Genomic DNA, 17865 nt, shown 5'->3' with positions numbered 1-17865 from the left:
TCTGTTTAAATAGTGATTAATATTCACTAAGCATAGGCAATGAATTTTTAACAAAATTGCCACATTTTATTGTTTACTTAATTTTAAATATCTATACCTTAAACATATATACACTAAATATATTTAGATGTTAGAGATGCAGTTGTGACAAGAGACAATAATCCTTGCTTATAAATATTACTGTGTGTATGTGTATGTGTGTGTGTATGAAAATAAAAATAAAGTATAAAAAATGGGTCAGATACTATTAAATCCTATGGGGGTTTTTAAAAATAAAGTGAGGAAGGAGGAAGTGAAATGGTTAAGTAATGGTGCAATGTTATATAAGTGAGCAAGGAAGGCTTAGCAGATAACTGTGTGAAGACCTGAAAGAACTGAGAGAACTAACTGTGATTTTTGTTGTTTGTTTGCTTTTGAATACTCCATGCAGATTTATAAAGGAAGCTGCTGGAGGGAATTCATTCCCTTTTCGCTGTTCTGCCTTCCACCTTTCACTGTGTGAGGACACTGCAAGAAAGTCCTCATCAGACACCAATTGCCAGCACCTAGATCTTGGAATTCTCAGCCTCCAGAACTGTGAGAAATACATTTTTATTTTTCTATAAAATAATAATAATAATAAAAAACTTTCACGCAGGAAAAAAAAATCAAGTTCAAATGTCCTGTGGTGAGGGCATGCCAGCTTTGTTTGAGAAGCAGTAATCATGCCTGTGTGACTGTAATGAAAGGATAAAAGATAAATTAGCATGGAAGAATGTAATGTAGTCCTTTTCACTTTAAGCAAGAAATTTGGCTTCAATTCTAAATCTGGTAAGAAAAAAATAGAAGGTTCCAAACTAAGAAGTGACATGATACGAAATGTTTTAACAGAATCACCTTCGTTACCATATTGCAAATAAAATGAAAGTGCATCAAGGGCAGAAGTAGGAAGGCAAGTTATGAGATTGTTTTGATAATCCAGAGGAGTTGGGATGGTGACTTAAAGCAGTATGGTAGCGATCGGTTAGGTAAGAACATGGAATCCTGGGTATTTATTAAAGGTTCAGCAAAAAGGATTTACAGATGAAACAGATATGGGTCATGAGAAAGAGTCAAGTTAAAGATTATATCAAAATTTTTTATCTGAACAACTCACAGTGCTGTGGTAAATCCTTACCCCAACAATTTACATGACCAATAACTGAGTGGGAACATTAAGGAGGGGATGGTTTGAGGAAGAATCAGGATCTCAGGTTGGAAATATTAAGATGAATATGCCTATTTAACAATCAAATGAAAAATAGTATTTTTGTAATTTTCAGTATTTATTTGGCAAGAGATTAAATAATCTATAGCATTGTTACTACTTTCTCTTTTTCATAAAAGTTATTTTGGTATAAAATCAACCTGACTGGAAACTATTCAAATATATAAGCCTTTAGCTCTGACCTATTACTTATATTTTTTTGCCATTAATAATATGAATATCCACCAAACAAGAACTTGAGACTATAACTCTTTTCTCCACTAAATCTTCATATTAAATTAGTCATTTAAATATGATTATTCTTTTCATTTATTGCTAAATACTTTCCATTACATTCAAACTTATTGAGACATCCTTAAATTTTATAATTTATTTAATGTATTAATTCCCTAGCTTCTAAACTGGTTCTCTCTACTGCAACTCTATTTTCTTCTTAATAACTCATCATCTACATTCCCCAATGTCTTATTTTTCCAAAACAAAAGTGCACTCATGTCCTTCTAGGGCATACATTTCTTTAATGGCTTTCTATTGTTATAGATAAAGTTCAAACTTATTATGACAGCCTATAATTTGGGGGAAAAAACTCACCTAAAAACAGTTTTTAAAAGATTAAAATTCAAATGCTTGAAATTTCAGTTATTTTATGAACTTTCTATTCAAACATGTCAAGGAACTAAGACATTACATACTACACTACTACTAGTACTACTACAAATCATAATAATAACAACAACAATTATAGTTACTCATCTTAGTTTTGGCAGAGGATACCATTTCTATAAAGAATGTAATTAGATTGTAGATATTAAAATAGTTACTAGACAGAAACTAGGATGATGGTAACATTGACTTTTGATCTGAGTCCTGGCTATATGTTTTCTGTTTGAAAAAAAAGTCATTAAGTATAATATTATAATTTTTATCATTTTAGAATGCATATTATAACTACACATTTTTTAAACTGAGAATTTAAGATTTAAAAAGTATAGTAGGGGAAGAGAAGGAAAATATTTTTTCTCTGTGCTTGTTTTAATAAATAATGCCACTGAGGATGTAAGTTTTCAATGTCTAATTATTAAATCAGCATTACTTTCATTATTTTAACAACTTTCATGGGGTTCTTATATTGAGACTCAAATTAAATATGTAATATTAATCCTAATATAGTTATTTATTTCCTAACAAGAGCATAAACCTTCCAAAAATTTTATTCTGCATATTTATAACTGAATTTATGATTCTGACATATTTTTTTCAAATCATGTCCATCAATATATGAACAGGTATTGAATTTATCCATATTTACTTATGTCTTTCTTCAGCCCCTCTGTCAACCCACTTATCTTTTTGATAGCTCAGTGAGCTGGCACTAGTTTTGTACCTCAGGATGTTTACTCTGGCTAATTTAGTCACAGATCTTCTAATGTCTGGTGCTTGGCAATAAAGCCCCAGTTGGAGTTTTCAACCAACAGCAGTTTGCATTCAGTTACTTAATCTCTGTTTTGCAATCTTAGTACCTTCCTTTCTGATTGAATGAAGACAATTGCTCCTAGGGATACCTGAACCTGAAATGAACTGAAAATACTTTATAGCTTTTCAACTTGCCAGGCAGTAGAAGAAAAATTCATACCAATCCCATTGCTACAAACAGCTGTTACTATAAGGTGATATTGCTATGGAATCTTAAAATAGAACAAGGCGAATACCATCCCTGTGAGGGTTCTACTATATTTTGTGGATCTCCAGCTGGAAACTTAATTGTAATTTAAACTGAGCATACAGAAACAGCTTTCCTGCTTCTATTCAGCATACTTTCACGGAATTGGATAATTTAATCAATAAGTTATAACACTCTCTAGTATGAAGCTGCATACAATTCTAGGAGGAGAGACAATGTGATCTTTGATTCCCTGTTATCTTTATCTTCCTGCATTATATTCTCCCAGGACTTTAGCTAATACCTCTCCCCATCACAATAAAGTCTTTAAACACTTAGAATCAATTTTCTGTTTCTTGTGTCCATATCCTATAGCCAAAGATCACCAGGAACACCCCTGAGTTTATTCTTGTTTGCAGCAATAAATACCTCACACAATGGGGAAATGTGAGGTTATCTCAGTTAGAGGGTATTAAAAGAACCTATTGTATCATTTGGGATTTGGTTATTTGGGGAAGAAATTAAGGAAGCAAGACTGCCCTGGATTGCCTGTTACCAGGAAATGGGAGCAATTTTATGATTGGGTATGTCACCAAATCTTACCTATATGGATGATATACTAGAGTGAGGCTAATGTAATTGAGGATAAAGTAACTGCTGAAGAAACAACAGTCACTTGTATCTGGTATGTTGTGACCTGGACAGTGTTCCTGTTTTGTTTATGCTTAGATAAAATTAAGGATTGTTCTTGTTTTTGTCATTGTCCATCTTGGTCACTGAATAGTCTTATTTTAGTTTAGGGTTCTGTGAAATAGTTTATGTTCAACAACCTAAGACTTAAGGACTTAGCTGAGAGTTTCAGTCCAGGTCATGAATGTGAGGGCCTCCATTTTTACTTTCTCACTTATATCTATTTATAAATATTAATAAAATGTTGCACAGTAAAGTATAAAATGGAAAAAGGAAATAGTATGAAATTAAGGTAATTCCTCATCAGGATATTGCTTGATTTATTATTTATTATGCAAAGACCTGCAAAACAACAGTATCAGTCTTTAATAGTAGAATCTTTTTTTCACATCAAATTCTGGGGAGGATAGTATTAATCAAGGCAATAGGCAATGCCAGGTGGAGGTTTTAATATACCTCTAAAAACTTGGCAAATACAAGGTCAGTCTTTTTTGCCCTCTTTCTATTTGCAATTGTAATTTTCTATGTGCTTTGTTTCTAAGTTAGAGCATTTCTAAATTAAAGAAACCAAAGACACGTTTAAAATATTCTAAGATCAAAATATAATTTTCGATGCCATTACTATGCTATATTAAAATTATCTTTATTTTATGCTGAATATATAATACTTCTCTACAAGAAGCCTCTTTATCTTGCTTGATTGGGACAATTATTCAATTAGTCAATTGAAAAATTAGGTTAAATTTGGAAACCATAAAGCAGCAAAAAATGTAGCCATATATTAAAAGTTTTTTTTTTTTAATTTAAAACATATACAGACACTGTATGATGTAAAGACAACGTCTTTACTTTGAGACTTTTTTGGCTGATTTGTATTCCACCTTTTTTACATAAAACTCATCTTCAGTCTTTAATTACAATATCTAACCTTGTTCTCATTAGGTGAAGTGAGAAGTCCAGAAGGTGTAGAGTAGAAGAGAGAGATGGCTACTAGCCATGGTAGTTCAGCCAGTACATTTTCAAAATGAAATGGAAAACTTTAGATTGCTTAAGTAAATACATATTAACTGAGCTTCTATATATTCAGTATATGAGACACAGTCTAATTAGGCTGTTATATATTATCTGTAAGGGTAATAATTATTTTTAAGCATTTTAAAAATCTTATCACATAAATCTTAATGTGTATTCATTAGATACGATATTTTATTCATTTAGTTCCTCATCTTATTTAGGATACTACCTCAAAGTAGTTTGGGAAATTATGAATAAAAACAAATTCTTAACAGTAGATCTATTTAATTTGCTAAATTGTGCTTGTAACTAGTTTAAATATATATATATATATATGCCCACAGAAATAAAATATTATACTCATTCACTATAGAAGGGCTTTTCAGTCAGTGATGGACTGCATATACGACAGCGATCCCATAAGATTATAACACTGTATTTTTACTGCACCTTTATATAAGATTATAACTGTATTTTTACTGCACCTTTTCTGTGTTTAGATATGTTAATATACATCAATACTTACCATTGTGTTACAGCTGCCTACAGGCTTGTAGACTAGGAGCAATAGACTACCTCATACAGCTTAGGTGTATTGCAGGCTGTACCATCTAGGTTTGTGTAAGTATGCTCTATAATGTTTGCACAACAACAAAATTGCCTAACAACACATTTGTCAGATTGCATATACCTGTTGTTAAGTGACACGAGACTATATATTCATAGCTTTTCCTAAATACTAATGATATGACGATGATCTTCCTTGTCAGCTATGCTGTCAGTCAAAACAGATATGATTGTTCTATACCGGCATTTGACAGAAACAACTGAGATTAGAAAATAGAGAGATGGTTTCAGGACTCCAAATCAATCTGTGCAGCTTTCAGTTCCAACCAATCAGTGAAACCTGCATGTTGTAATCATTCTCCTTGGTTACAAGTGCTGGCAGAAACTAGAGACCCGTTTTTCAAGCTAGAGCAAAAAGAGCTAAATATGAATGTGAAAATTCTCTTTATAGACAAAAAATAATCTTCCTTTAAGGAAAAAATTAAGAGGAAAGGCTAGAGCTATTTTGTTCATATTTTTCATTACTTTGCAGGAAAGTCTATTACTCTTAAACACACCAATGAAGGATAAATGTGGTAGGTGTGTTATCTTTCCTGGTCCGTAATAAGAATTCAAACTGCAGCCCCGTGTGCAGCATGAGGTTTAAACTGCTGTATCGGTGCCTACTACACCAGTCTCCTTTTTAGTTACTTGTTAGAGCTGTGTGAACCTTTCATCTTATGAAACTCGCCAACTTTAGGAATATTTTATGAGTTACTAGCTTTGCAAGTTTGCAGAATACATTCAAACATCACTTTTACAGGCCGCAGGACTACAAATGTCTCTCTATAGATTTTTAAAAAAAGATATAAAAAGGAAGCTATGAGAAGAAAACTAGCAGCATTTCCTCATTGTTTCTTAGTAAACCTCCTGGTTTTCTGTAACTTTAAATGAAGTCTGGCACTGAGTTTGGGGTCAGTAGAGGATCCTCCTGAGTTTATCATTCTTAATCAAGCTTTTCTCAAGAATAGCAAAGACAATATAAAAAATAAGCATCTTCCAGTTTTTTTTTCAGGATTAAACAGCCACTCTTGGGTGAAAATAATATATTAATGAAAAATTTAGTATTTTTATTTATCCTTTTCCACCTAATTACCCTTATTTAATCTTTTAGTAAGTTCTCATTTATTAGTATGTAATATTCATTCCATTTAGTAAATGATGTAATATGCCAAAGTGCTATATTTATAAAGTTTCAGGGAGCATGATTAAAGTATACTTTTGTTTTCCAAATGTCCACAGTAGTAAAAATGCCTGTGGAACCCCAGAAGGCAATGAGGACAGTCAAGAGAAGTGATTAATAAGAAAAGGGTGGTATTAGATCTTGAATTGAAGTCTTCTGAAAATTTGACCTGTATAACTAGCTCAGTGAAAAAAACTAAAAATGATTTTGAGAGCACACCTAAACAAGGAAAAGAAAACTGATATTTATAGACTATCAAGGACACTTCAGGGTCTCCATGTAGTTGATATTTTTACTGCTACCTTGTGTGTGTTCTTCCTTCACATACTATTCAAGGTCGAGTTATGGGGTCTCAATATAAATTTGCCCCTGAATTCTTCCAGAGGAAGGCATGACCCCAGCCAAATAGCACATTAAAAGGTGCATGTCTAGAGCCTGTCTATTTGGAATAAATCCCAGAAATTGTGGAGATATATATAAAAGATCTTTTTCAACTAAGTACCAAGCACTGGCCATGAAAGGTCATGGTACATCTGACTGCACCAGAGTAATAAATCAACTGGCCAGCAGAAGCAACACCATCCAATACTTCCCAACCCCACATGCCAGAAAAAGTTAACTGTTTTAATTGGTCTTTGCTGGAGCACATTTCATTTTATCAGCATGTTGTTCCTAAAATTGAAGTGTTGATTGCTTTTCCTAGAAGATAGAAGGAGAAACACATTTTTGTTGCTCATCTTTCAGATGTAACAATTGGTTAAACCAAGAAAATATTCACTGCTCTGTATCTCATGTACTACCAGATGAGATGATGACTTGAACTAGAAATGCAAATATGCATAAATACAAATATGTATTTCTGGTTTAAGTCAAACTATTTAACTTATATTAACATAACCATAAATAATATTATTTATTAAAAAAATGATAAATCTGGGAAAAGCTCAGCCAAACAGAATGCCAGAACAATTAATGTAAACCCTGATTGTCCTGGGAAACCCAAGACGTACAAATTATCTATGAAGAATTATAACACTGATAGTTTGTTGGTGGGGATGAGTAATGTACATATAAATAACCTGTGACCTTTGGCTAATATGTAACAAAAACATGACTTTATTATTTTATCAGTAAACATCCTTCTACAGACTCTCATGCACCAAGCACTATAATACATTTTAAGAATATGAAAACAATCTGGATAAAATTCCTTATCCTAAAATTACATTTATGATGGAAGAAGACATGTTTGCAGATGGTTACAACATGAATATTACAAATAAGATATAAACAAAATATAACAGGAGCTTGGGATGTTGAGTACTTTGCTTTGCTTGTGGATGTAGGAGTGGAGGAAATCAGAAAAGTTTAAAAAAATAAAACTTAAGTTGCAAACCAATTAAATAAGGGATATTTGACAAGTAGTTAAAAAAAGAAGGAGCTTATTAGAGAGTAAGAGAATAAAAAACATGGAAGCATAAGGCCTGTCTTATCTGTTTTGTGCTGCTATAACAGAATACCTGAGACTAGCAATTTATAAAGAACAGATATTCATTTTCTCATAGTTCTGGAGGCTGGACAGTTTAACGTCAAATGCCGGCATCAAGCGAGAAGGCCTTCCTGCTAAGTTATCTTATGGTAGAGGATGAGAGAGAGCAAAAAAGAGCAAGGGCTGAATTCACTCCTTTATAAAGTGAACCCACTCCTGTCATAACAACATTAATTCATTATGAGGATGGAGCTCTCATGCTTAATCACCTTTTAGAAGTCCCATATCTTAACACTGTTACAATGGGAATTAAATTTTGACATAAATTTTGGAGGTGACATTCAAACTGTATTATTTTGTCCTGCTCCTACAAAACTCATGTCCTTCTCAAATACAATATATTTTAATTCCATCACAATAGCCCCCAAAGTCTTATTTCATTCTAGCATCAACTCAAACGTTCAAAGTCTAGAGTATTATCTAAATCAGATATGGATGAAGTCAAAGCACGGTACATCCTGAGGCAACTCTCCCTTCAGCTATGGACCTGTAAAATTAAACAAGCTAATAACTTCAAAGACACAGGATAGATATTCTCATTCCAACAAGAGCAACAGGCAAAAAAAAAAAAAAAAAAAAAAAAAAAAAAAAAAAAAAAAAAAAGTAACAGATCCTGAGGAAAAAGCAGCAAATAATCCTCCTAGACTTAATGTTGTATCTTCCAGGTGCTGGGGCAGGGGTGGGGTCCCCAAGTCTTCAAGCAGTCTCATTCTCTGGCTTGGTTGGGCCCCCAAGCCTTCAGGCAGCCCCATCCCTTTACAGGGCCTAGCTGTCCTGGGTAGGAGTTCTCTGAAGCTGGAGTTGCACACTGGTAGCTCTACAGTTGTGGGGACTCGGAGGCAGGCCTGTTTCCATAGCTCCAGTAGGCATTACCCTAGTATGGACTCTGTAGCACCTCCACCCCTCCAATAAGTCTCTGCTGGGCCCCAAAGCTGTCCACAACATCCTTTGAAATCTAGGTAGAAAAAGCCATGCCTCCATAGCTCTTGCATTCTGTAAGTCTGCAGAATTATCACCATGTGGATATCTCCAAGATTTATAAATTGTACTTGCTAGAATGGAAGCCTGAACAGCACCTGGGCTAGTTCAAGCCAAGGTTGGAGCGGCAGAGGAGTACTGTGCCAGAAGGCAGGTAGCAGAGAAGTGGTGTAGCAGCGAAGGCTGAGATTCTACAAGCACCTGTCAGAAACCTTACACTAAAGGCCTTAGCTTACCTTGAAGATTTCTGAAATGCCTTTCAGGTCATTCTCCCACTGTCTTGATGAATTAAATATGTCTGCATATTATTCATACTATACTCTAGCAATTGGTCACTTGGCTACACCCTTAGTACTTTCTCCCAAACATACTCTTTCATTCTTTACATGGTCAGGCTGAGAAATTTCTAAATCTTTCCATTCTTCTTCCCTTTTAATTATAAATTTTATCTTTAACATTTCTTTTGCATTTTACTTTAAGTAGCTAAAAGAAGTCATGCTGCACCCTGAATACTTTGTTGCTTAGATTTTTCGTTTTGCCAGACATAGTAGTTCATGGCTTTTAAATTCTGTCTTTCATAAAATCCTAGGACATGAACACAATTTAGCCAAATTCTTTGCCACTTCAAAAATAATGAATTTTACTCCAGTTTCCAATAGGCTATTTCTCTTTTCCATCTGAGACCTCATCAGAATGACCCTTCCTGTCCATATATCTACCAACATTCTAATCATGACCACTTAAGTAATATCTAAGAAGTTGGAGACTTTCTCTACAGCTTTCTTCTTCTGAGCCATCACCAGAATCTCCTCATCATTTTGTTTCTGGCAATCTAGTCTTTTGCTGACCTGCTATTCCAAATTCTTCTAGCCTTTACCTATTATTCAGTTCCAAAGTTGCTTTCACATTTTCAGGTATCTGTTACAGCAGCCGCCTTACTTCTCAGTACAAATTTCTGTCTTAGTCAGTTTTGTGTTGCTATGACAGAATACCTGAGACTGGGACATTTTTAATGAACAGAAATGTATTGGCTAATGATTCTAGGGGATGAGAAATCCAAGATCAAGGGGTTGGTATCTGCTGAGGGCCTTCTTGTTGCATCATTTGTGGCAGAAGTTGAGAGGGTGAGAGAGAGAGATAGAAAGAGTGAGGACCAAACTGGCCCTTTTAAAAGTAATTCACTAACACAAAAAGAAACCCACCCCCACAATAATGGCATTCATCAGTTTATGACAGTGGAGCCCTTATGGCCTAACAACTTCTTAATGGTCCCAACTCTTAATTTTGTTAAAATTGCAATAAATTTCAACATAATGTTTGGAGGGGACATTCAGACCACAGCAAGGCCTAAGAACATGGTGTACACCTGGTCCTCAAATTACCATGTTTCAACTTACAGTTTTTAACTTGACAATGGGTTTATTGGGATGTAACCCTCATTGTAAGCCCCTGAGCTTCTTATGACTTACAATGGGGGCACAGTTTCTACTAAACGCATACTGCTCTTGCATGACCCTAAAGCCAGTCAATTATAAGTCAAACCATTTTAAGTCTAGGACTGTCTACTCTGTTGCCAGCATTAAATGCATTTTTGACTTACGGTATTTTTAACTTATGATGGGATGTAACCATATTGTAAGTTGAGAAGCACTAGTATTTGATACTCCGGAAATTATTTAGTTCCCAGAAACTATAAAAAAAAAAAACTTGTTCATAGATTACATTTTAGAGAGCATTTTAATGAGGTCATTTGGTTTAACTAAAGTAATAATATGGCTCATTTTCATATACCACTTGACAGTTTAAGAAATAATTTATATATGCCACTTCATACATTACTATAATATTCCTATAAAAGTGGCATAAAATGGCTTAATAACTTTAGATTAACTTTCTTATAAAACTATTAGAACCTTCCAAGCATTATTTTCACCAGTGTTAAATAATTAACATTCATGTTGAGATAATTCAGCAAATACACTTATTAGATATTTTTCAGAATCTCTTATTTGGTAGTCTTTCAGCAAATGCATTGGTGCTTTAAGATTTTTGATATACCAAATAATTTTAAAAGGTTAGTTCTTAATATGTGAATTTAAGATTTATTATTTTCAACATAAAACTTTTTATTTAAATTATGAAATGTGTTATATTTTATTAAAATGAAAAAAATGCTCTAATGGGAATAAAATTCTCTAAGGAATTAAAGTGCATTTTATTTCCTTTTTGTACTCTACAGCAATTTCTAATTTTAGTGTTTATTTTTAAAATATGGAAGCAACCTCACCATGAAAATTTTATAAGTTGAACCCAATGATAAACGACTTTCATTGATTCCCACCTGTATACTCAGAGAGCCAAGAGAGTACTTTTGTTTAATTAAACCAAATTCAATTTCAAAATAAATTCAGAAGCACTTACCTTCAAAATAATGGAATTTTGTACTTGTCTCTAAACCCTTTGCTTGTCAAGTTTTTCTCATTAGTTAGATAAGCATTTACATTATGTCATTAAAACATTTCTTCTTTACTAAACAAAAATTGCTCAATTCTAAGATGGATATTTTTACCTAAGTACAATATATTCTGTTTTCCTATGATGCCCTACTTTTAAATATCTTAGTTTTTCCTGCACTTTGTTTTGACTCTAATGCCTGGTATTGATGCTTGATATTTTATATATCTGAATCATTAAGTACATAATGAATTATATCACATTTTCCCCACCCTCTCAAACAAATTAAGTAGAGAGAGAAATATTAACAATATTTATGACCTATATAAATCTGGAATATAATGTGGAAATTTGATAACATCCTACTTATGTGGGTCCATTAATTTACCCGGCATATATACTGAAGTATCAACAATTGAGTGCCTAAAACAACAGTAAATGATTGTTTCAGGATGGAAGCTAGAAGTCTGAGATCTAGGTAGCCACCGGGGTTGAGTCCAATTTCCGTGTGGGAGAATCTGCTCCACACTTTTTCCCTAGCTTCTAGTGGTTTTCTGTCACTCTTTCATGTTCCTGGATATATATATAAATACACCATTTTGATTGCTGCCTTTACTTTCACATAGTAGGGTGTGTATGTGTATCTGTCTCTATGCTGAAATGTACCATTTTATAAGGATACGATTACATTAGATTAGGATCCACTACAATGAACTCATTTTAACTTGATCATCTGCAAAGACCTTATTTCCAAATAAGAAAAGCCACATTCACAGGGGGTTTGGGACTTTATATTTTTATTATTCAATCTATAAGAGTGGCTAAGTTTTTGTTTTTCTTTAAGTAGACCGAGTAAATGCTTAACTATGTGTGACAATACCTAGGTTTATAGAATCCATCCTTCATTTTTTTTTTTTTTTTTTTTTTTTTTGGAGACAGAGTCTTGCTCTGTCGTCAGTCTCGGCTCACTGCAAACTCCGCCTCCTGGGTTCACACCATTCTCCTGCCTCAGTCTCCCGAGTAGCTGGGACTACAGGCGCCCGCCACCATGCCTGGCTAATTTTTTGTATTTTTAGTAGAGATGGGGTTTCCCCGTGTTAGCCAGGATGGTCTTGATCTCCTGACCATGTGTGTGTGTATGTGTGTGTATTTGTAAAGCCTTTTCTTATAGTAGAGGGCCAAATAATAAATATAGTCAAAAAAATAACCATTTGGCAACTATCAGTATCAAAATTAATGCAAGCAAAACTGATAGTGCATACTAAAAGTAGTGAGTGAAATTTTGAAGATTCAAAAGTATTTACATTGTCTCAAAAGAACTTCTCATAAGACATTGGAAAACCCAGACAGAAGCAACTTTAAAAACTGATCATGTTGGCCTGGCGCGGTGGCTCACGTCTGTAATCCCAGCACTTTGGGAGGATGAGGCGGGCGGATCACGAGGTCAGGAGATTGAGACCATTCCATCCTGGCCAACATGGCGAAACCTCATCTCTACTAAAAATACAAAAATTAGCCGGGCATGGCGGCGGTCGCCTGTAGTCCCAGCTACTCGGGAGGCTGAGGCAGGAGAATGGCTTGAACCCGGGAGACAGAGCTTGCAGTGAGCCAAGATCGCGCCACTGCACTCCAGTCTGGGCGACAGAGCAAGACTCTGTAAAAAACAAACAAAACAAAACAAAACAAAAACAAAACAAAACAAACAAACAAAAAAACACGTTAACATAGACAGTAATGAGACATCTTGATATATTATGCTAACTGACATGAGGCATTGAAAATAACACATCACTTCTGTGGTGTTCCTGATAAAATATTCACAATCTGAATCAGGAAACATCAGACAACTCAAATTAAGGTTCATTTTATGCACAGTCCTTGACCTGTTCTCTCAAAGCAAAAGGTAATATCCCAAAGTAAAGAGGCTAAAGAGACATAAAAACTGAATGCAATGCATGATCCAACATTTTCTTTTTTTATAAATTGCATTATTGGGACAGTTGCCAAAACTTGAAAAATGTCTTTACATTAGATCATAACACCACATGTTAAGTGTGTTACTCTCAATAGAGTATTACAGAGGAAGAAGACATAATATCAGAAATTCAAATAAGAGAAAAAGAGAGAGAGACAGCAAGAGGGACAGGGGATGGGAGAGAATGAAAGAGTGTGGAGGGAAGAATGTGGGTAAGGAATATATAGAAATTTGGGGTACTATTTCTGCAAATTTCTGGATGTCTGAGATGTCCAAATTAAAAAATAAAAGTTAGAAGTTACTCATTTAACTGATTACATGCTGGATAATAAAAAGTGAAGAGAGAACAAAGTATTACTCTTAAATTTGAAGAAACGGGAAATAAGTAGTGAAAAATTGAGAGACATGAGGGGGATAAAGAAGAATTTGGGTAACCACTTAGATGCAGAGACTGTACAGGGATGAAAACACTAAGAAAGAGCGCAGCAACAGAGTCAGTTGGGAAGTAATGCCTTTATGAAATTTTATCAGTAGCAAACAACAAATGTGAGAAAGTATGTGCAAAAAAGATGAACATCCTGACAAGTACATGTAATGCAAAAATTCAGGCTGAGGAAAAAGAGAATTTTTCTCAGTGAATTGAAATCTTGTATTATGCACATAAGGACATTAGCTGGTGACCTTTGTGGCATTGTTTTTATTAGAAACATATTAGAATGCAGCAACTGGAAAGGTCTAGAGAAAATGGGGTTACATGTATAAATGGGGTTATAGAAGTATATATGCTCCCAGAGGACCAACGTATATCCTGGGCTTACACTAGGCTCCTGTTGGTATTAGTAATTGTTGCTTTGTTGTCTTGATAATAGAAGCTCTTGAATTTATGCTCCCTCATTGCTGTCATGTAATTGAGTCTTATTAAATTTCTTCTGGCACCTAGCTTTCCAGATTTTCAAGTTGCTCTTAATTTTGGAAATTGAACTATGTTTCCATCTCTATGACATTCTAAGGTGCAGAAACACTTTGCAGGACTCATTTGTCAGGTTTTGGGTCATCACTTTGACTATTTAGGCTTCAGTATCAAAACCTAAGTTACTAACTACAAATTGGACAGGCTCACTGTATGGCCACATGTGAAAAAAAATATTAGCTTTGACTTAATTTTCTTCCCCCCATTTCTATTATATTTTAAAGAATTCAAGCTAGCCTCTCACAATATTTAGACAGCAAGGCTTCACCGAATATTTAAATTGTATAAAGATTTCAATAAAAGACTCATCTATCCATCTTTTTTTTTTTTTTCTTTTTTTTTTGAGACGGAGTCTCGCTCTGTCAACCAGGCTGGAGTGCAGTGGCTGCATCTCAGCTCACTGCAAGCTCCGCCTCCCGGGTTTAGCCATTCTCCTGCCTCAGCCTCCCGAGTAGCTGGAACTACAGGCGCCCGCCACTTCGCCCGGCTAGTTTTTTGTATTTTTTTTTAGTAGAGACGGGGGTTTCACCGTGTTAGCCAGGATGGTCTCGATCTCCTGACCTCGTGATCCGCCCGTCTCGGCCTCCCAAAGTGCTGGGATTACAGGCTTGAGCCACCGCACCCGGCCTCTCATCTATCTATTGACATCATTAATTTTTTTGCATTCTCTTTGTGTATACCCCAAATTTTTCAGGCATAACTTCTTACATTTGCTGACTTCGATGTACAGCATTATCTTATTATTGTAAAGGATCTATCAACATATATGAACATTTGGTCCTATAGTAAAAAGTAATAAAGTTATTACTATTTCAGTATATTTTGGGGTTCACTTAGGTTTACATGGGTCAATTATAATTATTTTACACATGACATGTGTGAGTATGGGTAAAATACTCTAAAACAGTCAACATGCAAACCATGCAGAACCTATATACTTTACATGTTGACTGATTTAGAGCTGAATTGTTAATGTAGATAACTAAATCCAAATTTACAGATATTTTGTTCAGGTTTAATTACATTTACAATACTCAGAACAATCAAAAGAATTAAAATATTTTATATAATACCTCATTTACATTTGTAATTGTTTTAAAATTTATCAGTGATATTCTAATATTTTAACTAAATATTGGAAGTCTAAATAGACTGAATCTTACAATGGTTGTTTTCAAGAGATAATTTTTTAAATGATTACAAGATAACATCTGTTTTAATGAATCAATGGATAGTTACTGAACAAGTACAAACTTGTCTGGATCACTATTTTTCATCAAACTTCAATACAGGATGACAGAAGCATAAGAATGACAGAATATTGGGAGTATTGGCCAGCAAGAAAGCCTCACAAATAATCTTTATAACTTACCAAGAATTGAAAACTAAAAAGGTGGTAACTGAGAATGATTATGTAAACATTCATTCGGTAAATCCTGTATCTTTTAGCATTTCACATCCCTCAAATCACTGGGAAGAGACTGCTATATTTTGTTTCATGCCAATTTTGAAGGATTTTCAACTAATAAGTTTCAAAAGCTATAAATTTCTTTTTGTATGGTGATTATGCATCATGTGAAAGCAGCAAGTAAGGTTAAAACATTTCAACTTATTTTTATACATGAATCTTATTTTTCATAGATTTCCATATATTTTACTGTATATATTTAAGGTATACAATACTATGTTTTGACATTTATATACAGTTAAATGGGTAATATAATAAAGCAAGTTAACACATCTAATACCTCACATAGTTACCTTATTTTTGTGGTGAGAGCAGCTATAATCTACTCTCTTTGCAAATTTCCAGTACACAATACAGTATTATCAACTATACTCATCATGTTGTATATTAGATCTCTAAATTTACTCACCCTACATAACTGCAACTTTATACCCTTTGGCAACATCTCCTGATTTTCCCTGTCCTCTCCCCCTAGCAATCCCTAGTACCCAACATTCTACCATCTGTTTCTATAAATCCAAATGTTACATTTTTGATTTCCCATATAAGTGAGATTATATACTATTTTCCTTTCTGGGTCTGGCTTACTTCACTCCTATAGTGTCCTCCTGATTCATCCATATTGTCAGAAATGTCAGGAGCTCCTTTTTTAAGGCTGAATAATATTCCACTATATATATATATTTATATATATATTTTTTATATATGTACACACACACACAATATGATGTTTTGACATATTTACATACAGTGAAATAGGTAATATAATAAAGCAAATTAATTAATGGGTAATAAAATTAAAGCAAATATATATAATTAAAGTAAATACTTACGTTACATATATAATTAATTATATAAATATATAATTAAAACAAATATAATTAAATTACCCATTAACTAATGGGTAATATAATTAAAGTAAATATATACATATATATATATATATGCGCTACAATTTCTTTATCCATTTATTCATTAACAGATATTTAGTTTCCATATCTTGGCTATTTTGAATAATGCCTCAATGAACATGAAAGGGCAGGTATCTCTTTGAGATGCTAATACTATTTCTTTTGGTGTATGCCCAGAAGAAGGATTGTTCTATGGTAGTTCTATTACTAATTTTTTTAATTTGGAATTTTTTATAGGTTATTGGGGTACAGGTGGTATTTGGCTACATGAGTAAGTTCTTTAGTGGTGATTTATGAGATTTTGGTGCACCCATTACCCAAGCAGTATACACGGCACCATATTTGTAGTCTTTTATTCCTCTCCACATGCCCACCTCTACCCCCAAGTCCCCAAAGTCTATTGTATCATTCTTATGACTTTGTGTCCTCATAGTTTAGCTCCCACATGTCAATGAGAACAAATATTGTTTGGTTTTCCATTCCTGAGTTACTTCACCTACAACAATAGTCTCCAATCTCATCCAGGTGGCTGTAAATGCCATGGGTTCATTCCTTTTTATGGCTGAGTAGTATTCCATCATATACGTATATGATGATATATATATATGTGATATATATACATATATGTATGTAAGAGATATGTATGTGAGATATATGTGTGTGAGATATATATACGTGTGTGTGTGTGTATATGTGTGTGTGTGTGTGTATATATATATATATCTCACAGTTTCTTTACCCACTCATTGATTGATAGATTGATGGACATTTTGGGTTGCTTCCACAATTTTGCAATTGTGAATTGTGCTGCTATAAACATGCATGTGCAAGTATCTTTTTTGTATAATGACTTCTTTTCCTCTGGGTAGATACCCAGTAGTGGGATTGCTGAATCAAATGGTAGTTCTATTTTTAGTTCTCTAAGGAATCTCCACACTGTTTTCCATAGTGGCTGTACTAGTTTACTTTCCCACAAGCAGTGTAGAAGTGTTCCCTGGTCAACGCCTTCATGCCAGCATCTACTGTTTTTTTGATTTTTTGAATATGGCCATTCTTGCCAGAGTAAGGTGGTATTGCATTACAGTTTTGATTTGCTTTTCCCTAATCATTAGTTATGTTGTTGTTGTTGTTGTTTTTTTGATGGCCATTTGTATGTCTTCT

The sequence above is a fragment of the Macaca thibetana genome, chromosome 12, assembly GCF_024542745.1.
Source record: "Macaca thibetana thibetana isolate TM-01 chromosome 12, ASM2454274v1, whole genome shotgun sequence".
NCBI classification, from domain to species: Eukaryota; Metazoa; Chordata; class Mammalia; order Primates; family Cercopithecidae; genus Macaca; species Macaca thibetana.
Note: the sequence above shows the minus strand (reverse complement) of the source record.